This window comes from Epinephelus fuscoguttatus, linkage group LG9, assembly GCF_011397635.1.
Source record: "Epinephelus fuscoguttatus linkage group LG9, E.fuscoguttatus.final_Chr_v1".
In the NCBI taxonomy this organism is placed as follows: Eukaryota; Metazoa; Chordata; class Actinopteri; order Perciformes; family Serranidae; genus Epinephelus; species Epinephelus fuscoguttatus.
The window spans coordinates 12,124,305-12,151,093 of record NC_064760.1 but is presented as its reverse complement, the minus strand read 5'-3'; the positions used below and the strand labels follow the sequence as shown (position 1 = coordinate 12,151,093).

Sequence of the window (26,789 nt, the reverse complement as noted above, 5' to 3'; positions counted from 1 at the left end):
ATCCCTTCCTACTCCTGATGGCAAAGTTGTATACTACATCACTTCAGAAATATTAATTCAATAGGAATGAAACGTGCAAATGTAACATATTTGTGGTTTGCAGAAATGTACACAACCAACATTCTCTTTTGGTACCTGGGCTGACCCGTGTCTATGAGGCTTTTAACCACAGAAAACAACCATTTAATGGGCTGATAACACCACAATCAGGTGGCATGTGAGACATATACACATGGTAGGAAAGCTAAAATATACTTCCATTTTTTTTGTTTGTTTTGCTGCGTACAAAAATTCCAACAATGGCTCAAAAGCAGTGGAGGTGAGCATTATCACCTCATAAGATTTTTTTTTCTAACATTAAAAAACACACTGCTGCACACAGTGCAGTCTATACTTTTATAATAGCTCATATAAATACGACCTGCTGTGAATAGGTGACTTCATTCCTGTTTATACTTTTCGGAGGGCTTTGTAATCAGCCAGTATATTCTCTGAGAGACCACTAAAGAAACATCAAAACCCTGGGTAACAATGCCATTACTAGTAGATCTTCCAACACACTGGCTTGATCCCAAGAATCTCAGGTTAGCCCACACAGGAGCCGATAAAAGCCTTTCTATCTCACCTCAAAGAAACACACTCTCGAAACTCTCTCTCCAGTACAAAGTTAAAGAATAAAACAAATGTAAAGCTTTTCTGCCTCCATTCTCTGACAGACACGTACGCTTTCAGACAAGAGCAACTTTTAGCAGGACCTCTGTGGTAATTCAGACTGCACTCAAATGGCCGGGAGGCTGTTACTGTTGACACCATCACCAAATGAGGCCCCAGATGCGTCATTGTAATTAGGTGCTGTCCGTGTGACGTGCTCATTAATGTGCATATTACTCCCTCTCCCCTCACATTTCCCAATTCTGAGGAGGTAAACATCAACAAATTCACAAGGTGTTGAGGGGTTAGCTCATTAGCTCAAGCATAATTGACAGCAGACATGAATGTAGAGATCAGAGAGCTCATTTTTAGAGCTTCACAAATGTTAGGTTAGATAGGTGCATGATAAAATGTTTACTGTGGAGAATATTTATTAAAAAATACTTAATGCATCGTCCTTATATTCAAATCAAAAAGTTGCCTTAATGACCTTACAGCATCTTTTCTGATACTTTTGGCGTGTTGTTTCCTTAATTTGGATGTGTGGAAAACAGGTCTCCTGCTCTACTCACAGCTCCTTTGAGTCTTAATGGGTTTGCCTCTGTTTACATCTGCCTCACTGTTTCCTCTGTGACACTGTTTTATAAAAGCTAGTAAATAAAGCAGCAGTTGTGTCAATGTTTTCTAAGTAACCATTCCTTGGCTGGATTAATGGAGAACAGCATGTAAGAGGATTGTGAAACAGGGAAGGTGGCATAAACTCGCAAACACACTATGATACATTTAAGGTATGTTATCCATGATTCTTTCTGTGGACGTTTAGACAGTGGCCTGAATAAAGTTTAAAATAGAAAGCCCATTGTGGCTGAGGCTATCTACGCCTTACAGGCAATTCATTTCTCTTTGTCTAAAGGAAAAAAGGGGGTGCAATTTCTGCAGGTAATTGCTGATGTTAATCACAGTCATATTTGAGAGAGGGAGGAACCTCTGCCATTCTTTTAAGCAAGTAAAGCCAGTGGTCAGCTTCCCCTTAACCTCGAAGAGCTTCACTGACTAATTACTGCAGTCCAGCTGCCTACGCTCTCCAGAGCACTCTCCCTGCTTCTCCATCCAAGCACTTCTTTTCTAGACTCTTCTGTAATCACCGCCAGTCCTTATCCAATTGGGTAAGACCATTATGTTTTCTTGAGATCATGCTGCCGCCAGATCGTCTCTCTGTGCTTATGAATGTAGCTGTTTTGAATTCAGTCCAGAAGGAGTGACTGACCAGGTGGTAGCATATTTGCTCTATCCTTGTTCGAGTAAACCCAACATCTGTGCCTCTGTTAAATTACTACTCCAAAATAATGAATTCACTATAACAAGAAAATCCAGTCAATCTAACTGGATATAAATAAAGGCACTTTTACATACCACAGAAGGATAAGCCACCGAGGTTTCAAAATTAATCTGACTTCATGTTAGAAAGCCTAATTATGTCACTGAATTTGTGGAGCGTGTACATGACATACAGTAAATAAAGGCATTCAGGCGTCATGTGCCTCAACATGGTGCCCAATTCAAATCAGATTCATTGCTTAATAGGCTACTCGGTTGCCATCAGAACTGTTAGTTGATTAGATTCAGAATACACATCAGACTGTCAAAGACAAAAATACTAATTTTACTCAATTTTCAATTATATGGAGCCCAATTTCCAGTTATATTCACTCAAAACACCAGCAGAAGTTTCAAAATGAAATACTGCTGATTTGACGGGGGAGGGACAATCTGGCAGGAGTCCACTGCAGCTTTTAAGAGGGTCCAACATCACACAATTTGTTCCTAGTTCCAGTGACTCTCTACACCTATCCATCCACACTCTCTTTCCAATTCACTTCCCTGCATGGCCTTGTTGCAGAGCAACAGTATTGATTTTTCTTTTGTTTCCATTTTTTAACTTTCCTTTATAGTGAGCCATCTCTCCGCTGGTACCCAATATTCCCTTTCCATTCTTTTTTTCTTCTATTCGAAATAGCACTTTCATCTGTTAGGACAAAGATCTTCTTTGAGACTACCCTGTATCATTAGTGACTTTTCTATTGTTAAATAATCTTCCTTCCCGGCAGTTAAGTCAGACCCCTTTGTGTGAAAGAGATCACCACCTAAAGGTCATTACCTGCAGCTGGTAAAATGGATTGTAAGGTGCATAAAAGTAAATTAAACAACTAAATCAGTGTCTCTTTAAAAGGACAGTTCACCTCCAAATCAAAAATGTTTCCTCTTACTTGTAGTGCTAGATTGTTCTGGTGTCAGTTGCCAAGTGTTGGAGATATCAGCTGAGATTTCGGACTTCTCTTGAATATAATGGAACTAGACTCGTCCATACAACATACATTTAAAAACATGAACACCAATGTCTCTTTCCAGGAAATCAAGATAGTCAACAGACGTGAGCAGTTTCATCCAAATATTATTTCTTTGTACTGCACCTGTAGCAATATGGTACAGCTTGTGCTTGTGCCTTGTGACAGCACAAGATATAAACATGAGAGGCTAAGATAACCTGGAAATCCAGATGCCCCGCCCGTAGCAAATTCAAATTTGCTCTACACGGGGATCTGGCCCCGATGAGCAGAGCCCGGTGAATTGCCATCGGACCAATCCGATCAGTCTATCTGACAGAGGCGGGCTGTGGGCGGGCGTAACATGATGAAGACAGTGCTGCGCCGTAGGAGTTGCAAAGTGAACAGCCAAGATGGTAGCTGCCGAAGGACCGCGTCCATTCAATTTAGCTTTGGAAGAAACGCTAAGCCAACTACACTTATCTTTTTCCTTGAGAGAGGAGCAGAAGACTGCCCTAGAAGCAGGAAACATTTTTGCCGTTTTGCCGACAGGATACGGCAAAAGCATAATATATCAGTAAGCCCCGCTGGTCGGCAAACAAATGGGGCTTTGTGCAATGAATACGTCACCTTGTTTTTTGCTCTGATTGGTCATCGTGCTATCCAATTGCGTGCGGCAGCATTTAATATGCCTCAGTTAGTGCCGCCCCTTGGGTAGGAAGGGTGTATCGGTGAGGGCCAGACTCAAAATCTTTCTAGATTTGAGTCTGGATTTCCAGGCTAAGGCTTAGCTGTAACATTAGCTAGCTTCAGGGAGCTAGCAGTAGATGCATGCTTCCTTCTGCATGGGGATATGGTTGCCGGGTGTGGTTCAAGAGAGATAAATTAGTTCCTACAAGAAACTGCTCACAAAAAGGACTGTGGATTAATTCAGCAACCAGATAATGATTGCTGGAAAGAGACATTGCAGATTAGTTTTTCAATTTATACATTTTTTGCCATCTAGTTCCATTATCTTGGACATGAGGCAGACATCTCTACACTCAGCAACTCACACCAAACAATCTAGATTAATAAATAACACTACAGGTAGGAGGAAAAATATCTACTTTTGGTTTGGGGGTGAATTGTCCCTAAGATTATTTGCTTTCTGAATAACAATATAATCCAGCATCAATATTGTCCTCTCCTCTAAAAAATCTTGCACTCAACCACCTTTTGGAAGAACGACCATGGGTCAACTGTTGAGCTACACCAGTCGGCTGTGTCCCAACGCCCTGAAAGCAATCTATACAGGATCCACTCCCTCCAGGCAATTGGGAAGCTCACTTAAAGACATCAATATGCTGGCAAATGAGACACAGAACAATGGCCTCAGAAGCTAAGAAGTTAGACGGCTGACTGAGATGCCTTTACATCTTATTTAAGGTGTTGCTACTCAATACAGTGGAGTTCAATGAGTGAACCGTTTTCTCTCGTTAAAACATCAAAGTGCTCAGGATGTCGAGCCAATGGGTAGCGATAGGGAATAAGCATGACAGGTGAACTACTCACTTTAAATGAAGTGTGTTTAGTTTAGTTGCAATTACTGTTACCAACAATCAGAAATCATCAAAGTTTCCATCTAAATTAATCCAGTTTCACATTAGCATCAACTACAGTGTTAAAAAAGGAGCTACTATACTATACTTACTATAAAGACTGGATATAACCTTTGAGTTCTTTGCTGGTTGAGTCAATTGTTTGTGAAAAACTGTATTTAATTTGCCCAGTGTTCACAGAATAAAACTCCACAGCCTGTCAGCATCATTGATGGATCCTCAACAATGTACTTCAATTAACTCAAACTTCCAAAATGTTAAACACTTCCCCCTCCCCTTTCCACAGTTGAAGATATTCAGGAGTACACGAGGAGAAGGATTAATCCTTATGTTGAATATTCAGATAATTTCCCTGCCTCTCTGCTGGAACATTGCACTGTCAATCAAATGTCAGCCATTCGGTCGTGGCTGTCAAACCTCCCTTATTGCCTTAGCAACAAAAATGACAAATGTACCGGGAATACAAATCAACTGGCATTAGAAAGACAGAGGGGGGACTTGGAGATAGCTGTACGAGTCAGTGATAAAAGTATTGCAGATTACTCATGACAAATGGCCTACAATCTATCAATTTCCAATTCTAGCCAAAACTGATGCAGTATGAAAACACGAGGATGCAAAGGTTGAGCTAGTCCGCCGCCGCAATCTGATGAATAGATGTTATATTTTCTCAGATGAGTGATACAGGGATAACAGACATACAGTTGAAATGTGTCTCCGTGGGTGATTTCAAAAGTTTCAACAAAGAATGCATCATCTCTGTGTCAGCTGCAACTCACTGCAATGATTGATTATGTTGTCACAACGTCCCAGTGTTGTCACAATGTGGCTCCACTCCGTTATCACTTAAGCTCAAATTTATGCGTTACTTGCTATCTACGCTTTGACGTCTAACCCAACAGGCAGGACAGTTCTGCTGCACTCTGTCAGAGGCACAGAGAGACAGTGTAGCACAAGCAGCTCTAACATCTGAGAGAAAACAACAGCAAGCGTGAGCTGTAAATTTCGCTGTGTCAGATCGATGAGATCGATAATCACTTCTCTTGCACATTCACTTCTGAGTTACTGCTGAGAACAACTGTCAATGGCTCCAACTTGCTCTCAACATGCTACACTTTCATGTGTTAAATCCATTTTGGCAAACACTTATCAGGTGGCTGATGACGCACAAAACAACTGATAAACAGATCAACCCAAAATCAAATCAAGACGGCAAATATTCATCTTCACTGCTAGAAGTAAAGGCATTTCATATACTTTTTAAAGGTGAGAATACTATCAAGGATATTTCTGAGCTTACCATCCTTTGAAAACTCCATTTCCTCTGGCCCCTCTCACTATCTCTCACACTCTGTCTCCATCTCTCGTGCCACAATCTTCTTTATCTGCTTCTTAAAGCTCAGTGGTTCATGTTAAGTCTAACCCTATCCAGGTTTCCTGTTGATCTGCATCCCGTCTACCACATCCTTTCAAGCTCTGCCACCCTCTCGGCCCATGGCATGATGCTGCTGACTGCCAGTTCTCTGGAAGAGCCTCTGATGTGGCAACTTATGCTCTCTGGCTGCTGCTGGGCCCCTGGTGAGACTGAAGCTGGAAAGTGATGACTATATGTTGAGTGAGAGAGAGACTTTAATGTGACATGTAAGTTTGCGTGAGCAGGTATGCAGGAGGTAGCATCAAACAGATTTGTCGCCAGTGTTGAACTCCAAGATTTTAGATGCATTAAAATATGTTAAAAGGTAACGTCAAATGTTCTTTCTGTGAGAAAGTGCATATTGCAAAGTACCGAAACCTAATCCTGACTTTGATCTGTTGATGAAACTGAACAATGAAAGTTCCTGTGAAGTCTTTTCTAGTATTGTCTTCACTGCAATGCAGACAAAGTAAATTCACTTTGATAAAAAAGTTTTCTTAGACAGGATTACAACACCAGGCAGGCCTGCCTGTATCTTGCTGCTGCCTTTTTGCTTGTGCCCAGGGCTTCATTAAACCGATCTCAAAGAAAAATGTAAGATCTCGGTCTTCATTCAGTGCACAAAGGCAAGTGTGCCAATCCAGAGACAGAAAAACAACTTGCATCGTGCATCATGGAGCAACGAGGACACCTAAGAGAAATGCTGTAGGAAATGTAAAACAAGTACTTTTTAGACGGGGACAGGCCAAGCAAGGCGAAGGGTCTTCGATCATTTTGCGATGTGAATCACACACCATCCATTTAGAAACTAATGTCAGTATTGATTATCTTGGCTCCTCTTGAAAAAAGTACTTAAACTGGACCTAATCAGCCATACCAAGACGATTTTTTATCCGATCTTCATGAGAAAAGGTAGACAACTTGTGTAATGCATCTAAAATGTACCACTTCAGCGAGTCATTATTTACTGTGAGAGGATAACTGTGAATAGTAAGGTCATGGCCCCTTCTCTTTGCTTTCACATTAAATATTGTGATTGGTACAAAATCACGACACAGACTAACTCAATTGTATCAGGGAACTGAATTCTGCACCTCTTTAACACACTTAAATAACTGCAGTAAAGCTGTCGGCAGGCAAGGACAGATTCCCATCTGTTATCTTGTCTATACCCTAACTAGCAGTAGTGGTGCTGAAGCACAGCAATCCCTTTCAAAGTAAAACGCCATATAAGTTAGTACAAAATGCTCTGTGATGCAGCACTGTTCAGTCAGACTTTACACCAGAAAACCAAGACAGCCTGCAGCCGATGCAGGTAGCTACAGAAAATAAAGGTATGTAAAGCAATAAATGAGCAATATTTGTACATATTCTTGATATGGCAGTGGGCTCCACAATGATAACAACACAATACAAACTAAAGTCAACTAATCATTAAATTTCTGAGTTACAAATATGAACCACAAATTGTAATGATTAACTGTATTCCACCACTAGATCCTCAGGAGTTAAAGTCTACAGAAGAAGCTCTGAGGAGCAAGGATGAAATTATTTAATGATGACTAGTAAAGTGTGATGATGATGATGATGAGAAACCAATCACCAGCAACCTTTAAAACTCTACTTCTTTTGCCCTTTTTCCACTGAGGGTGAGAACAAGATGAATATATGAGTAAAACTGTGTTTTAATGGTAAATAATAACACTGCAGTCATCTCACTGTGCCCTCTGATGAACTGTCCTGCCAGCGTGGACCATGCAGTTATTAAAATAAAAAGCCACTGACTCCACCAAACATTTTACGTGATATGTCAGGAGCTACTATGAATTACTATTATAACTTGGGATGATGCACTATTATGTACTTTACATGTAGTCAGAAAATTAGAATTACTACCATGCAGCTGTATGCCTCCACCAACCAGTCAAGTTGCAGTTTATATCCATGTCTTTTCAAAATCTTAGCAGCAACATCCATATTTGAAGCATTGTTTATTATCATGGTTACTAAGAAGTTATAAATTCTAAAACATGGACGCGTCACACATATCTTCAACCTTGCAGCAAAGGAGAGCTATGCAATCAGCACAGTTCTGAGGTGGGCACCTAAGATTAGTGTCCCCAATTCAGTTTTCTGACCAAATGTCTCCCCTTATGGCGTTGAATAATGGCCAGAAAAGTGTTTTTGTAGAAAATTAGGATGTCACAATGAAGCTGACCTTTGACCTTTTTGGTTTTAAAATGTCATCGCATTTTATCCTATTTGACATTATTGTGAAATTTTGTCATAATTGGTGTATGAATACTTGAGTTATGGCCAAAAATGTGAGGTCACAGTGACCTTTGACCACCAAATTCTAATCAGCTCATCCTTCAGTTCAGGTGGACGTTAATACTAGATGCAATGATATCCCCTCCAGGCATTCATGAGGTATTGCATTTAAGAGAATGTGACAGATGTGAGGTCACTGTGATGGGGACCTTTGACCACCAAAATCAGTTCGTTCTTAAGTTCAAGTGGACAAAATCTGGGGTAATTCTCTCAGTGTGTTCTTGAAAAGTCGTGTTCACAGCAGGCATAATAATCCTCTTTAGCAACAACTGGATTTAGGTTTCAATCCGCCATTACACACTAAGTTAGGGAGGGAGCTAAAGCACCAAAACAATGACCCTGGCAGAAGCCACTGTAAAAGCATAAGTACAGAAACTGCTGGGTCATGGTCCCCAAAAGAGTGACTACTCAAAAATACATGTTCATGTTATCAGATGTGTAGGATGATGTGAAGGTGATATGAAGCCACCAGCTGGATTTTTGATATATTTTTTATTACAATTATTGTTGGGGACCCTTAGATGTTGCTGGTAATGTGGTGTCTCTGCTGGGTATCACATGGGTTGGAATTATAATATGAACGAAAGCAACGGTGAGTTTTGCTGGATGGTAAACACATTCACAGTGCTGCTGCTCAACCAACAGTTAACATGTTGATTCAAAAGTCAAAGCAATGAGCTACACAGCAGAGCTTTATGTCAGTACTGTGAGAGACCATTTGATATTATGCAGACTGATGTAATTCTGTAGTTTTATGTTACATATTGATTGCTGAGTGCTGGTTGAACTGTGCTACCTCAGTGAAAGCAGCAAACAGACCATTTATATGAAAATGTTTGGTTCATACACAAGGCGACATCTGAGGTTTCTTTTCATCTTGTTTCTTAGTATTCATATACAATTAGTCACAGCATATGGATGTGTTGTATATGGTTTGTTTTCATCAATGTAGAATGCAGTATGTCATGCTGTATATTCTGCAGAATTTCATTGTATTGTTTCAACAAGTGCTTAACAGCAACTAAAAATTCATAAAACTTGTTTGACCTCAGTGTATTCTATTTGTTTCCCCAACACTACAATGCAGGTGTTCAGCATAGCGAATCCATAAAACAGGATTAACAATTAAGAAAAGCACCTCTTAACTCCAGGGCTTTTGGCTCTCAGCTTTGAAGTCAGGTTCATATAAATTCAAGGTTTATCCAAGTAATTGCCATAAAAACTACAAAACCCTAACAAATGCACTTCGCCACATTTCACACCACACCTCTGTTTGATAAAGACGTGCTTCATCAATTGTGTCCAGAAGATGAGCAATGAACAATAAATCTGGAAAGAAACACTAACACTGTTTACAAGAAATAAGTCAGCGGCAGAGTCAACGAGAGGAAAGGCGGCTGCCGCTCTTGTGACCACGCACAGCTATTTAGAGCTGCATTCAAAGTTTATGATGCTCCAACTTCAGCCACAGAAACATCACACTGATTTTACTATATTTACTGTATTGCCACATTAAACAATGTTTGTATACAAGTTAGCAAAACTTGCTTTATTAATCGTGTCATACTGCTAACCATTTCCTTTATTTTAAGCTACAGTCCACTCTACTTAGCTGCATGATGAGATCACAGTAGGTGGGTGGCAGCTGCCTGTGGTGCACAGGCTGGCAGGATCCAAGGTAGCCGGCGGCGGCGTAGCGCCCTGCTGCTGCCGACTCATAATACAGAGCACCAATGTTGCTGGGCGGCAGCCTTGGTGGCAGCCACAGCAGCAACCTCTCCCTGTCTGAAAGGACCATCATCCTACAAAGCTCTGATTGGTCGGCTGTTACTTCAACTGGCAGAAATGGCTGTAAGTGGGCACAACACCAGGACCAATGTGAATCACTGGACAAATTAGAGATGCAGACAGTGATTCAAAGATCATTTTCTCTGGGCCTGCATAGGTATGATATTGAATTTCTTTATTCCATGAATCAACCTCCCTGGTTTTGGCTACTTGTGTTCCAGTTAGTAAGCAGTATCAATCCAGAGACAGCTAGAATAAGACTAATTACAGTTCAGTTTTAAAACACTGATTCTTCTTCTGGGGGGTTAAAATGTTTGGTAGCTGAAGATCTAGGTTTACTTTCACAGGTCAACTAGCTTTACTGGCTCTTAAAGTGAGATGGTTATTAGAGCCAGTGTCTATGATTTACGATGATATATTGGTGGAAATTAAATACAACACAATAAGTATGTTTTCTTTAGTGTAGAATCACCTGAAAATAAGAAACCATGTGTTTTTGTTACATAAAAATGAGCCATTTATATCTACGTAGGGAGCGGATCCTCATCTATGGAGATTGCCATATTGCACTGCCATGTTTCTACAGTAGCCGAGAACGGACAAACCAAACACTCGCTCTGTAATGGGCAATTTACGTTTTTGCATCTGTCACCATAGTTACACTGAACAAAAATATAAACGCAGCACTTTTGTTTTTGCTCCCATTTTTCATGAGCTGAACTCAAAGATCTAAAACATTTTCTGTATACACAAAAGACTATTTCCCTCAAATATTGTTCACAAATCTGTCCGAATCTGTGTTAGTGAGCACTTCTCCTTTGCCGAGATAATCCATCCCACCTCACAGGTGTGGCATATCAAGATGCTGATTAGACAGCATGATTATTGCACAGGTGTGCCTTAGGCTGGCCACAATAAAAGGCCACTCTGAAATGTGCAGTTTTGCTTTATTGGGAGGGTCTGGGGGGGTCAGAAAACCAGTCAGTATCTGGTAAGACCACCATTTGCCTCACGCAGTGCAACACATCTCCTTCGCATAGAGTTGATCAGGTTGTTGATTGTGGCCTGTGGTATGTTGGTCCACTCCTCTTTAATGGCTGTGCGAAGTTGCTGGATATTGGCAGGAACTGGAACACGCTGTCGTATACGTCGATCCAGAGCATCCCAAACATGCTCAATGGGTGAGATGTCCGGTGAGTATGCTGGCCATGCAAGAACTGGAATGTTTTCAGCTTCCAGGAATTGTGTACAGATCCTTGCAACATGGAGCCGTGCATTATCATGCTGCAACATGAGGTGATGGTCGAGGACATGAATGGCACAACAATGGGCCTCAGGATCTCATCACGGTATCTCTGTGCATACAAAATGCCATCAATAAAATGCACCTGTGTTCGTTGTCCATAACATACGCCTACCCATACCATAACCCCACCGCCACCATGGGCCACTCGATCCACAATGTTGACATCAGCAAACCGCTCACCCACACGACACCACACACACTGTCTGCCATCTGCCCTGAACAGTGAAAACCAGGATTCATCCGTGAAGAGAACACCTCTCCAACGTGCCAGACGCCATCAAATGTGAGCATTTGCCCACTCAAGTCGGTTACGATGATGAACTGCAGTCAGATCGAGACCCCGATGAGGACGACGAGCATGCAGATGAGCTTCCCTGGGACGGTTTCTGACAGTTTGTGCAGAAATTCTTTGGTTATGCAAACCGATTGTTGCAGCAGCTGTCCGGGTGGCTGGTCTCAGACGATCTTGGAGGTGAACATGCTGGATGTGGAGGTCCTGGGCTGGTGTGGTTACACATGGTCTGTGGTTGTGAGGCCAGTTGGATGTACTGCCAAATTGTCTGAAACACCTTTGGAGACGCCTTATGGTAAAGAAATGAACATTCAATTCACGGGCAACAGCTCTGGTGGACATTCCTGCAGTCAGCATGCCAAATGCACACTCCCTCAAAACTTGCGACATCTGTGGCATTGTGCTGTGTGATAAAACTGAACATTTTAGAATGGCCTTTTATTGTGGCCAGCCTAAGGCACACCTGTGCAATAATCATGTTGTCTAATCAGCATCTTGATATGCCACACCTGTGAGGTGGGATGGATTATCTTGGCAAAGGAGAAGTGCTCACTAACACAGATTTAGACAGATTTGTGAACAATATTAAGGGAAATGGTCTTTTGTGTGTATAAAAAATGTTTTAGATCTTTGAGTTCAGCTCATGAAAAATGGGAGCAAAAACAAAAGTGTCGCGTTTCTATCTTTGTTCAGTGTAGAAACCCCTCCATGATGAGCTGTGTTGGAAAAACACAGATTTTTTTTCATGTGAAACTGCTTTATTCAGTGATTTTACTGGTTTAAATGACCAAGTCCCTTTGTTTTGTAGAGGAAAAGACCTCTGTGGATAATTCGGTTTCAAGTTTCAGCTGGTTGTAATGTGCAATCCTCACAGCTCAACATCACTAAATCTCCCTAAATCTTACAAACTGTTCAGTTAAAGTGTGTATCGCCAGATAAAAGGTACTGATGCTAATGCATGCATCTGGTGATAAACTAGTCTCCACTTGTTTTGACATGTGTTGGTTATATAGTAATGTACCGTCAATTAAACACAGAGTTGTACGCTACAGAAAATTCAGAAGGTATTAGTATCTTGGCAAACGGAGTCACCTAAGCCTCAAGAAATCTTTTAATAGAATCCTAAAATGCCGGAGGGTTTCACTTAGATCATCAAATAAACAGTTATTTGCCCCAATTTCATCTGTTTATGCACAAACTCCCATTTATTTTATTTTTTATCCATATCCACTTTGGCATCAAAAACAAACTTTGCTGGCAATGAACTTTATTTGCCTTGAAGTGACTATCTGAGCAAAAATCACATACACTGTAATTATACTTCAGTCACTATCTGTGAAAATGAACCTGAGGTCAATACAAAAATAAAATCCAAGGAGCCCAGTTATTTATTTGTTATGTTATCAAGTAACACTTTATTGAGCGATTGACAGATTAATGTTTGAGCCTGTACGGCAAACTTTGTTTTTACTTTGCACTGATTGGTTCTCTAACTTAATAAATGCAACATCACATCCCCAGTAAATCCTCCAGGATGCTGTCACAGGAGGCGCAATTACTTGAAATGCATCTCTTTTCATTTATAAAGACATGGCACATAAAAGTTTCTCTTGATGATGGAAAGGGGTGTTTTTAGCATTTGCCACATTGTTGACCTTTCACATTTAGGATTCTTTGATGTATCATGGTGTGCATTTCATCGATCATCTTTCACTGAACAAGATCAAACCCACTTCCACTCCCTCCTTTTGCCTCTCACCAATCTAACCTGACCATGTCCAAGATAGTAGCAACACCCATAATATTTCAAATGTGATTTTCTTTTAAAGGTGGAAGATGAATTACTGTTTGCACCTCCATTCTGTGTTTCACACTCAGCATTTCATACGTCTTCAAAGACTCACAAGCTGTCTGAAAAGCTACAGTTGGTATAGATCATTTTTACTGTCATCACAATACCAGTAACTGCAGGCTAGTAACAGCAACGTCTGTCTCCATTTCGTCACCCTCCCCAGAGCTATCATGTTTTTACTGAATCCCCATAAACCTCAGGCAACATATCCACCCTGTCTTTGAGTTGTTGTATTGGCAATTAAAATAAAGCAACCTGCTAATGTTATTAATAAAAAAAAACAGTATCAATGTAGTTACCACTTAAACTGTTTAAAAAGGAAAAAAAAATGATAATTAACAAGAGATTCTGCAATAATTGGCTACATCAGGCTTCATTGCTTTCCGTTCCACTGTGCCATGTCCTCCCCTCTAACCTCGCCAGTAGAATTTGGGACTGCTGAATGGGTACAGTATTTGGCATGGAGCTGTGAGCTGCTCTTATCATGTTAAGCACAATGACAGGGATTGGTACAAGAGGAACAGCTTTAATGATTCTGGATTTGTGCCCCTGGGCTGCAATCACCCTGACCAACCCTTGTATGCCCATGTTTAGCCCCAGGGCTGCAAGTGTTTTTAGCATCCATTTTAAGCCTGCTCTTACAACAATAAATACAGAATTCATCAGGACTTGCAGTGTGCAGCAATGTAATGCAACATCTACAAAATGCGTCACAGAGGCAATCCCAACTTAGAAGTCTAGGGGTCCACAATATTGGTAAAAAAAAAAATAATAATAAAAAAAAAAAAGACATTATGATACATATACTTCTGCAATAAATATTGTAATGATGCTCGCTCATTTTAAGGTTGTGGCTGCTTTAGTTGTTTATGAGACAGACTTGTCTTGTAGATAAACATTACTTATGTTACCTTTCAAGCCTTGCAGCTCCAAACCATAGTTGGCAAACTTTTGGTTTCTTTAAGCTAACTCACTGATCTTTAGTCTGGCTCGTAGCTGGTAACTAGCTTTTACAGTCTGGTAAATCTGTGGTGAAGAACGGTTGGGAGACGTTGTGATAACATTGCATTAAACAGATGCTTTTTTTCGTCTGTGCAGCCAACATGAAACACAGATCTATTTACAGTCGTTACAGTCACACGTCACTGTGACTGCTGCACTTGCCAGCCCATGCACTGTACTTTTCTACACCACATCTCCCACTCCCCATAATAATTCTGCCTGACTAAGTCGTATACATAACTAACCTGTCTTGAAGGTCCAGTATGTAGGATTTAGTGGCATCGAACAGTGAGGTTGCAGAAATTTAAACTTCTCCCTTCTGCCAAGCATGTCAGAGAACTATGGGGGCCGACAACATAAACCTGAAGACATTAATGACCCTATCTAAAGCCAGTGTTTGGTCTGTCTGTTCTGGGCTACTGTAGAAACATGGCAGACTCCATGTGAGAAGACCCGCTCCATATGTAGATATGAAAGCTCATTCTAAGGTAGCAGAAATGTAACAATTCTTATTTTCACGTTACTGTGAACTAATGAAAACATAGTTGAAATGAATATTATATATCATCTGCCAATAGGTGCCCCTAAATCCTACACACCGCACCTTCGAAGGGGAAGGCTTGGCCAGTAACATTAGTTATTGAAAATGACAAACGTGCTAGTTTTCCTTCTGTATGAAGTGGCCACAATTTTGTAGCATGTGACTATTGTGCATCACACTGCAGTTTCAATTCTGAATTAATATTTTGTGCAACCCTAATACTGCAAATATGTACATATATTAGGAGGATCATAATTACCATTCCAATGCTGCAGAGTGGCAGTTTATAGTGTATCACTGTCCTAGATTAAAAACCTTTCTGTTAGGAGTGCAGCAGCAAATCAGAGTCACAACAGTAATATTTATTAGATCCTTTTATGATACAGAGTTGACAAAGAGATGTCAAAAGCGATGTTATTTCTGAATCGGCTGTAACTGTCAGTAGATTCAAAAAAAGCTGTATGTGAAAAGAACAGCGTGTTCTGCTGGCCTATTTTGAAAAGCCACCCACGGATTCCCCCGCTATCAATACACCCGCGGGTGAGTTTGTATATAACTACCATCTTCAAGAGGGAACCTGACATAGCACAAGGATGCCAGAAGCTCTTTCAATCATGTCACAGCTCCAACAGTGTCCACACTGCCTCTCTTCCTTACAAAATATGTATAAATAAACCAGAGGACACCAAAAAGAGTCAGGTCATCATCTTGGTTTACACATCCATTCCCCTGCACTTCCTTTTCCAGAACCTTTTCTTTTAAGCAGGTCGTGTCTGGGACTGACCGACCTGCATCTGTTCATACCACTAAGAATATTATAGCCAACACGTGGCTACCAAAATCTATGATAAGTCATGCATGAAGCCCTGCTGTTTTTCCCCGAGGTACATATTTATTCATGCTAATGAAGACATAAAAGATTAGCTTACCATACTGGAACAGAGGTAAAGAACATGTCTGCCTTGTGCCAGGAGAGCGGATAGGTGCCTACACAGATTCAGTCTGAAACACAAAAAGAGAAGACTTCTGTAAGGACACGCAACATGAATGACTTATGTTATTCCACATGACAGACACATCTGAAATCTGAAATGTCAGCATGCAGGAAGCTTGTGTCATCCACTCATTGTGTTCTATGTCACATTGGATAAGAGCATCAACTGGATGCCTGAAACATAGATGCAAATCCATGGATTTATATAACTCCAATTTGTGCTTCCTTGTTTGTTATTATATACCCATACTCTGTGTTTTTAAGGTCTGTTGTTGCTTGTGTTTCATTGTTTGTTCCTTTTTTACTGTTTTTATGGTTATGGTTATTTTTAAAAATGTTATTCCTGTGAAGCACTTCAGTGATGTTGCTCTTTGAAAGGTGCTCTATTAAATAAACTTTATTTACTTACTCTTCACTTAAGGGACAGATAACATTATTAACACAGTACAATAAAACATAGGCTATCTAAATTTGATTTTGATTTTATTGCTTTAATAAGAGAAAGCATCCTGCAGGATTCCATGATTCAATAGTTAACGGGCTGGTGTACAGATCCCAGAAAGATACTGTAGCTTCAAATAGCAAAAATCAGAGATATATTTATCAATCAATCATTTATTTGTTACATGGAATCATACATGTAGTCCTGTCAGCTCCTTGAATTTGTACATTGTAATTTAGTCCTTCTATGCCTTTTGTTACATTAAAGGCTGTTGTTTTAGAACTGTCCATGTTTCCAGACAGGCCGCAGTGCGTGTTTACTGCACCCCCGGTGGGTCTGGTAATCCGTGGTTTCTGGTTATGGAATGATTTCACTGCAGTTTTGGGTACAGCTGCTTCTATTTATTACAAATTAAATCCACCACAGACTCAGTGACGGCAACGGTGGTGCCCTGGATAGTGTTCAAGACTCTGACTGGCTCCAACCCTGGCATCACTGGGCAGATGGGTCGTAGTTTGTTTCCATATCTTGACCTCAACAAGTTGGCCACATGGTTGCTCATTCCAAATGCAGGCAATGCTGTCTGCAACTGCCTCTGAACAGCATGTAAATGTGATCAAGAGTGCTCATTTGCCTGGTGGCGCAGGGCAAGCAAGAACACAACAGCACCTCAAATTCCCATTGTCACACAAGGATAACTTTGTCAGATCCACGTATAGAAAACCTGTCACTTGTTGAATGGCGTTTCAGTGAATCAAAGGATATTATAGTTATTGATATCCCACTGGAAACTGATGTGGCATGGAGGTCTAACAGTTTCTTTTCCAATGTCTGTATAATGGTTAAAAAGATGGTAGTTTGGCTGTGCTCAACTTCTCCATCTTTTCCTTGATCTTTACATCTGAAAATCTGAACCTGGCGAGCTACCAGAAGTCTCCATGAGGAGAGTTTATAGACTGGTGAGTTGATTTCCTCATCACTGTATCCAGTTTTATCGTGATTTTTTAGAACAGGAAACCAGTAAATGAAAGTGGCTTAAAGTAGAGTGACATGATGAGACAACTAAGACTTGTATGTATGGAAATATTTTGTTGTAACGTTAATACAGGGTGTAATACCTTTAAAATCTCTGTATTTGTCAGGTATTTGATTCACTGGATTTGCCAAAAAGAGATCTCGTCATATAATGATGTAATTCCCAGTGCCCAGTCTGTCTGAAATTACATCATCAATCCACTTTATGAAAGAAGCAAGTCTTGTGGATATTTTGTACAGATTCAGTGTAAACATGTGCTCAGACTGTCAGGCATTTTACAAACAACACAGAAAGTGCTTGTTGTCATTTCAATTGAATTGCTTTGCCAGTTGTTTTCCCCATAGGAGGACTAGCAGCAGCACTGGGTGGCTTCTACTACTGTCAACCTGAAGCACTTTAAACACTGGAAATATGTCTCTGTGCGGCAGCATTCAAAACCTCCCTCCATCATTTTCAGTGTTAACACAATTTATGCTCACTGTGGAATGTTTACCTTTTGTTGGGGAAAACATTTTATAAATCTAACAATAATACAGCTCTTGGTTTGTGCGCTCATTTCCAAATACTTAACATTCAAATTCTTAACTTTTATATGTTTCACTATGTCTATCATATTTGGTGAGACTGTGTTTTAACTGAAGAGGAAAATACCAACTACAGAAAAACCTCAATCTGCCATTCACTGCATCTCTGCCTTTCTGACAGCAATGTTTTGAAATAATGAGATCTCTGGCATGGTTTACCCAGAAAGGTATGAGCCAGCAGAAATGAGGATGACAGGAAAAGTCAAACAGCCATGAGAGTTTTTAACATGAAGCCGTCTTAATGATTGCATTCAGGCTTACTGTTGGCTGAAGTCTTTACACTCTAACCACTATCCTGTCTGTTTTAATCACAGCCTTGTGACGAATTATTCAGGTGGAAGAAAAACACGCTGGTGCCTTTTTTTTGTCTGGATCTGCTGGATCATTTTGGCTTCTCAAAGGGAGAACAATAGCACTGTCCTGGGAGGGGATTTGGGTGGAGTAAAGGGTGAAAGGAGGGGGAGAACGAGAACGAGAAGAGGGGGATGAGACCCCACTGGGATTGAATCTTGAGTATGCCAAGGTCAGCAGAACACTCACTATGAAATGAAACGCTGCCAAACACACACAAACACGCCAGAGAAACACAAACAGGCAAACACAGACACACTTGCACCGAGCAACCTACTGCCTATACTAGCTGCTCCCTAAAGACAACCTGCTGAGAAGTGCTAAATTACCACTGGGCTCACAATTGGCCATATGTGCCTGTATACCTACACACACAAACACACACATACACACAGTTTCTGTAGCCATTATTTCATTGTCAATACATTGGTCAATTTGAGATCTTCACCTTTGCCCTTACTGCATTGCGACAGGGTCTATTCTTTGTGAGTATCAGGATATGTTGGCTTTCATATAAGTGCAGGCTGTCAATTGACATGACAACTGGCACCCATGGGGGCTACTAGTTAATACTTCTCTGCCTTTGTCTGGGTTACCTCAGGTGACTTCCCTGTTGGGGTCATGTATGAACTGATCTTGCTTAGAGAATTACTTCAGTGTTATGTCCTAAGGACAGAGGGATGTCGTATGCTGTAAAGCCCTGTGAGGCAAATTGTGATTTGTGATATTGGGCTTTATAAATTTGATTGATTGATTGATTGATTGATTGATTGATTGATTGATTGATTTTACCCAGAACATCAGGAAGTATCAGTGCTACTGACTTTAAAAGTCTTTCTTTCCCATTGGCTGCTAAGAACAAATGGTCTTAACAAAAGCTTGGCTTTACACATTGTCTCACAATAACACATAAAAGAGCCTAAAATACAGGTCTTGCATAAAAAATTTAACCTCCTGTGCACATTTGCCAAATGCCTGTCTGTACACACAAGCTGAATTTATGCTGAACCTAACGTAGTGCTACACTGGCATATTTCCATTTCTTTTGGCAACCAAATACGCTGCCATAATTCTGCTAAATCGCACCTTCCGCTGCACGTCAGAGGGCATTACATCCCTCCCACTTGCAACTGCTATCTATTTTTAGAAATGTCTTTTTTATAGTGTTACTGATAACATGGTAAATGATGCTGTATGTTTTGCTCCCCCCTCCAGGATGTCCAACAGGGCCTCAAATACTATAAACTGGTGGACAGCAAAGACTATATGTGATTTGTTCTATTAATAAAAAAAATATATTTTGAGTTTGCTACAATGTTAGAAACATATGATTCTTAGCTTTCCAAAGATATCAGTACTGTTTTTGTACAACAAATGTTAAGCAAGATACGTCACGTTACATAATGACTGTCACCAAGCAGTGATATTTGAGAATAAGGCCTTCAAAGTTTGTAGTACGGTGGCTGCAAAAATACATGACAGAGCCTATTCCAAACTGGGAGCACATGCTGTACTCCGGGAGCTCTCCTAGGGTAAAAAAAAAAAAAAAAAAAAAAAACAGAAAAGCTTCAGGACACTTCTATTTTGTAGTCTGAAAGATACACTGTGCAGGAAGATGAGAAAATATTGTTTATGTTGAAAGAACTGCAGTCAAAGTTAGCAGACAGTGAGCAATGGACTTCACGACAGTATTCACAACTTGAATACATTTTTATGAAAAGCCATTTTGATTTCTTTGATCGATGGACGCTTACAGACTAAAGGAATATAAATTAACGAGAAATAGAATCCTGTAAAATCTGAATGAAGTATCATTTGGTGCTCTAATTCCTGTAAACTGAAATACGCAATGAGATCGTGGAGAATTCAACTGAGTTTACGATGTGTCCATAGACAAAAATTCAAACATTTAACATTGTATTTTTATGTGTAATGCTAACTTTCTGTCCCAGACCCCACCTTGTTACTATGACCCTTCATAATATCAGAAAAACAGAGGGGGGTAGAGAGAGTGGTGCTGAGTAAAACCAGAGTGTGATTGCCAAGAGTTTGCTGCTAGCTTGCCATCATGCCTTTACAAGCTTCAAAATTGTGTTTATCATCTAAATTTGGTGACACGGTTTTTAAATTGTGAGAGCCAAGACTCTTAATTTATAATCAAATGAGTTCCGAAATGACCAAAAATCAAGATGACACAAATCCATGTTTATCTTGAAATGAGCCTTTGTAACATCCGACTGATTCTGATGGAGCCTGCCACAAATGTTGGTCCAAACTATTTCAGCATCATTCTACATTAAAGCATTGATGTTATATTTATTCTTTCTCTATGAATAAATCACAACCTCACTTTTGACTACACCCTGTAAACTGTTGGGGTTTGAGGCTAACTTATCACACATTATGCTATCATCTTCTTTCCCTTGAGCGAGACTACTAAGGGTGTGATGGCATACGCACTCCTGACCCGCATGTTACTATTTCATTGATGCCTCTCTTTTATTGTGTAGTAAACACAAGGCAAATTCCCATATTGTATACTGCAGTCATACCCCGGAAGGAATGTCTTAAACTGTACTCTAAAGGTTATTTAGTGTTTCAATATAATCCATATAGTCCATTAAAGACTCATCCTTTAGTCCTCTTATAAAATTTCAATGAGAGACAAAAACAATGTTCTTGTTTGGTTGCATGTTGAACTAGTTATCAGTCTTAAAACATTCATGCTTATTCATAATAAAGGACTCGGTGCAGACAGGGAGAATAGGGGAAACATTTCAACATCACATGGGTATTTACCCACTATAAACAGAGTGCCTTTTGTAATCCTTTCAAAGGCCTCCCTTAACTACCAAAGTGCTTTTTGTGATTATGCATGTTTTTGTGCCGATATGGATAGGGAGTTCTGCAAAACATTTGGATTTTCACAGCATTTCAATCAATCTTTGCCTTCCACCTCCTCATCAAAACATATTAAGAAACTACTATGAAAAAAATATAGATTTATAAATATATATCTACTGTCTCCTGATTGCATTCATCATCATAATTTCTCAGGAGTTCCCTGAAGGCAACAGGCGCTAAATAATTGATGGGCCTGAAAGCTGTTTGGCTCAGTGAGGGAGCGCCTGCAACTCTCTTAGGAAAAGAAAAGCACCAGCAGCTTTGAAACCGGCGGAAGCAGGCATGCCTCGGTTAGAATTAGTATTGTGTTCCGTCATGCCAAACATTTGGTGCTGAGACAATGCAATACAGTTTCATTACAATGCCAGAGCCTTGCAGGCAGAGACATCAAAGGCCCGGTTTGTCTCGGCCTCAGTTTACCAAGACAATGAAGAGATGGAGATATAGTTAAGACTAATTTCAAAGAGAAGTACTGACAGTTTCATTATGAACATGTAAGGAGCTGAAATAATGAAATACTACATCGTGCACCTCGAGGTAGAAAACTGTGTGGATGTCCAACCTAAAAATGGAACCAATGCTTTGTGTCTCTCTTCTTAAATGATTCAATTATTTTGCAAACATGAACAGCTTTCTCACAGAGCTACAAAGAAGAAAACCCAAACATGCCGGAACAAATTTATCAATACTGTATAATGACTGATTTGTGACCATTTATTTTTTACATTCAGATTTATGTACTTCCACTTGTATCCAATTACAAGACATCTCTTTTGAGACAGGAACTTCTCTTATAAACAACTGAGTACAAGTTGGTGTTCCATGAATTATCAATCAAGTAGCTGCGAGCTGTGTGTCTTAATGACGTGGCTTGCATGTTGCAAACTTTGGCAACAACTTCTTCATGTTCAGAAATCTAGACTCTGCTACCCCAAGATCAGACAAATGCCTGAATTTTTTAGAACTGACGTTCACATTAAAACAGTATGCAATCACGGTTGGCCTCATAATTTCATCTTGCACCAAAAAAAAGTTATATTTAATTTGTTTAAATGGATGATAACCCTGATTGAGATAATAGTTGTTCAATAAAATATCTGGAGCAGTCCTGTAAACAGTGTCACATTCCCCACTGGGACATCTGCAGCATACTTTTAGGAGGCTTTAAATCTCAAGAATCAGTATGTAGGCCACAGTACAAAGGCTTTAGAACACAAAGAGAACACAGAATTCAGTCAAGGTTTTTAAATGCCACAGATACACAGTGTTGGGGTGAATTGCACACTTCTGAAGGAAAATGGTGATTCCCAGGTACAGTGGTAGCTCTTACAGCACATAGCATGTGTCATATCTACTGTGCTGTTGCATTACACTGAGTGGTGCATGGTTACTCTAGACTGTGATCAGCTGCTTAGTTCAATGCTCAGTCCAAACAGGGATGACCAACTTAAATGTCCTAACTACAGGCTGTATTCAGCGTCCCAAAATCTGATGCAAAAGTGATTGAAATTTTCAACATTGTTCACTCACAGGGAAAGTGTGTCAGCACTGTCAGAGGAAAGGAGACCTGCATTCACACCTTTGGTCTTTTATCTGTCTTTTGTCTTGGAAATGTTAATTGCTGTCTTTAGGGAAGGGCTGGGGGATGGTTTAAGGAATGACCTCACTTTATCCAATACCTTCAATATTTTCACAATGGAGATCCAGCTTTTTTCTAATATGTGATCAAGAGGTCCCATGACACACACGACATATGGTCACGAGCACCTTTTACATTGCCTGTTCAAGGCGAGAGTTTCCTCACCATTCTTTATACAAAGCTATGATTACGGTAGTACAGGGCCAAATTCATCTGTGTAAAAGGGACAGGTGACTACACAGGACCATGGATTAAATGGGTGTCATGTTTTGACAATGTGTTACGTGTGCGACCCACCACCAAGAGATTTAAAAAGCAGCTGACAGCTGTTAGCAGCTAACTCAATGAAGAAGAACAGTGACAGAAAAAGTCAGCAAATTGGGAAAACAATGAGGTCAGGGAGCTCCTTACCCTTCAAGCAGAGGACGAGATCAACCCCAATATAACCAGGATGGTAATTGACTGTTATGTTATGCCACTGGTATTGTTTAGAAAGCACTGCCTAAAACGTATGTTATGTGTCAGACTAGAGGCCAACACTGTTGTGTTACAAGTCACTGCTGTCCTGCCTCCTCTGCTACAGGAATACCAGCATGCTGTCTAAAATCACACACTGGGACAGCATGATGCAGCCATTGTTTAGTTCTGTGTGAAAACGCAAAGGCAGTGTAAAGAGGGAACTTTGAAGAGGTCCTACAGCTCTGTCTCTGTGTAAAAAGGGCTACTGATAAATTCTCTGAGAACTGTCTGCCACTACACAGTACAGCTGTTGTCATTTGCCTTTGTTGTTTATTTTATCTGATGACTTCATGATCACAAAATTAAAATGTGATTATGACTCAGTCAGCAGTATATAAACAACCTAAAAACACATAAAAGCAGCCTGCTGACTCTTTTGTTTTTTGTAGATCTAACTAGTTTTCTTGTGGAAATGCAGTAGTGCCCAACCCATCGAAGTATAACAACGAATCCCATTGTTCCATAATGGTCCCTCACTCAGAGGTAGCCTCCTGAAAGCCCACCCCCTCACTTAGATTGTCAACTGTGGACTGATGTTGAAAACTGAAAGAAGCATAACACATTTTAAGCATTTTATTTATAACAAGGTAAGTAAGATGACTGAGTAGGTAATCCCATTTTGTGTAAAATACTCCAACTCACTTCATTATAGAGCCGACAGCTTCCTGCTGCAATGCTGCAAATGTTATAATCCTGACTTCGTCCAAAAGGAAAAAAAAAAAAGCATAAATAACATAAATAAAGGTAATGACAACAGTTGTGTGACAGGATAAATTAGATAGTTAGACACAGAAGATCATTTTCTGAACTTTACACAGAAGCAACTTCCGTGTCAGCGTGTTTCCCTGCTAAGGCCTGAGACCTCTAGTGCAGCACACTTTATGCACAGCGTGGGCACCTTCTTTAGTTATTTCAATCTTTTAACAGACACCATGATTTCGAGGTAAGTGAACTTGCGTGCTTCTCAAAAACACCATTTTCTATTTCTTAATGACGAAGGGACTGTTGGACAACATAAGGACTGATATTTTGAATCTAGATTTGTTTATTGATTGGACTGTAAGTGCTTTCAAAATATGCACAGCAGGGGCAGAACTGCAGAGTTTAATTGTATTAATTACCATATATTTATAGTTTTAATGGCCCCCGCCACAGATTCCAAATAATAAATACAAAGTTGATTTACATTAGATCATGTTATAGCCTGATAAGTATATTCTAATTTATAATTTCAGAGTTGCATATCCAGGCATGATACTATGAGGGAACTGTTTCCAGGCAGGTATGACAAAGAGCCCACTCTTTAATCAATGACAGAAAATAGGTAAAGAGAGGAAGACACTGTGGAGCACACGCTGTCATGGCGTGCCCTGCTTTTGCATGCAGTAGAACAGGGTTTTAAGCACACAGTGTTGTGCATGGGTAACACATGATGTAACACAAGTTTATTTATATAGCACATTTCAGCAAAAGGCAATTCAAAGTACTGTAAAAAGCTGTAAATGTCTTGGTAATAGTTTGATAACTTTGGAATAACAGACCATGAAGTTTGTGTGCTCAGATCACTCATGGACTTAAGATCATATGCTGCATTATTAAACTGATCATTCCAACACTTTAAACTGTAAACAGCCTCAGTATGCATGTTTCAATTAAAGTCACTCATTTGCACAAAAAGGGATGCTGAATTTGAATCATACCAGAGGCTTACTCAATATGACATTCTAGATTTTGATGTAGTTTCTACACTGAACAAAAATATAAACGTAACACTTGTTTTTGCTCCCATTTTTCATGAGCTGAACTCAAAGATCTAAAACATTTTCTATACACACAAAAGACCATTTCCCTCAAATATTGTTCACAAATCTGTCCGAATCTGTGTTAGTGAGCACTTCTCCTTTGCCGAGATAATCCATCCCACCTCACAGGTGTGGCATATCAAGATGCTGATTAGACAACATGATTATTGCACAGGTGTGCCTTAGGCTGGCCACAATAAAAGGCCATTCTAAAATGTTCAGTTTTATCACACAGCACAATGTCACAGATGTCGCAAGTTTTGAGGGAGTGTGCATTTGGCATGCTGACTGCAGGAATGTCCACCAGAGCTGTTGCCCATGAATTGAATGTTCATTTCTCTACCATAAACCGTCTCCAAAGGTGTTTCAGACAATTTGGCAGTACATCCAACCGGCCTCACAACCACAGACCATGTGTAACCACACCAGCTCAGGACCTCCACATCCAGCATGTTCACCTCCAAGATCGTCTGAGACCAGTCACCCGGACAGCTGCTGCAACAATCGTTTGCATAACCAAAGAATTTCTGCACAAACTGTCAGAAACCGTCCCAGGGAAGCTCATCTGCATGCTCGTCGTCCTCATCGGGGTCTCGACCTGACTGCAGTTGGTCATCGTAACCGACTTGAGTGGGCAAATGCTCACATTTGATGGCGTCTGGCACATTGGAGAGGTGCTCTCTTCACGGATGAATTCCGGTTTTCACTGTTCAGGGCAGATGGTAGACAGTGTGTGTGGCGTCGTGTGGATGAGCGGTTTGCTGATGTCAACGTTGTGGATCGAGTGGCCTATGGTGGCGGTGGGGTTATGGTATGGGCAGGCGTATGTTATGGACAACGAACACAGGTGCATTTTATTGATGGCATTTTGTATGCACAGAGATACCGTGACGAGATCCTGAGGCCCATTGTTGTGCCATTCATCTCCTCGACCATCACCTCATGTTGCAACATGATAATGCACGGCTCCATGTTGCAAGGATCTGTACACAATTCCTGGAAGCTGAAAACATTCCAGTTCTTGCATGGCCAGCATACTCACCGGACATCTCACCCATTGAGCATGTTTGGGATACTCTGGATCGGCGTATACGACGGCGTGTTCCAGTTCCTGCCAATATCCAGCAACTTCGCACAGCCATTAAAGAGGAGTGGACCAACATACCACAGGCCACAATCAACAACCTGATCAACTCTATGCGAAGGAGATGTGTTGCACTGCGAGAGGCAAATGATGGTCACACCAGATACTGACTGGTTTTCTGACCCTCCCCAGACCCCCCCCCCCCCAATAAAGCAAAACTGCACATTTCAGAGTGGCCTTTTATTGTGGCCAGCCTAAGGTACACCTATGCAATAATCATGCTGTCTAATCAGCATCTTGATATGCCAAACGTGTGAGGTGGGATGGATTAT

At 40.4% G+C, this 26,789-nt stretch overlaps 1 protein-coding gene across 3 annotated transcripts in view; it reads right to left on the bottom strand.

The window, feature by feature from the left end:
• The window catches only part of lingo2 (leucine rich repeat and Ig domain containing 2), a 322,344-nt gene that overhangs the window by 245,236 nt on the left and 50,319 nt on the right, over positions 1-26,789 (bottom strand). For all 3 annotated transcript variants that reach the window (XM_049585119.1, XM_049585121.1, XM_049585122.1), the window contains one exon: positions 16,032-16,104. The gene's annotated coding sequence lies outside the window, so the exon portion shown is untranslated. The remainder of the gene's footprint in view (positions 1-16,031; positions 16,105-26,789) is intronic.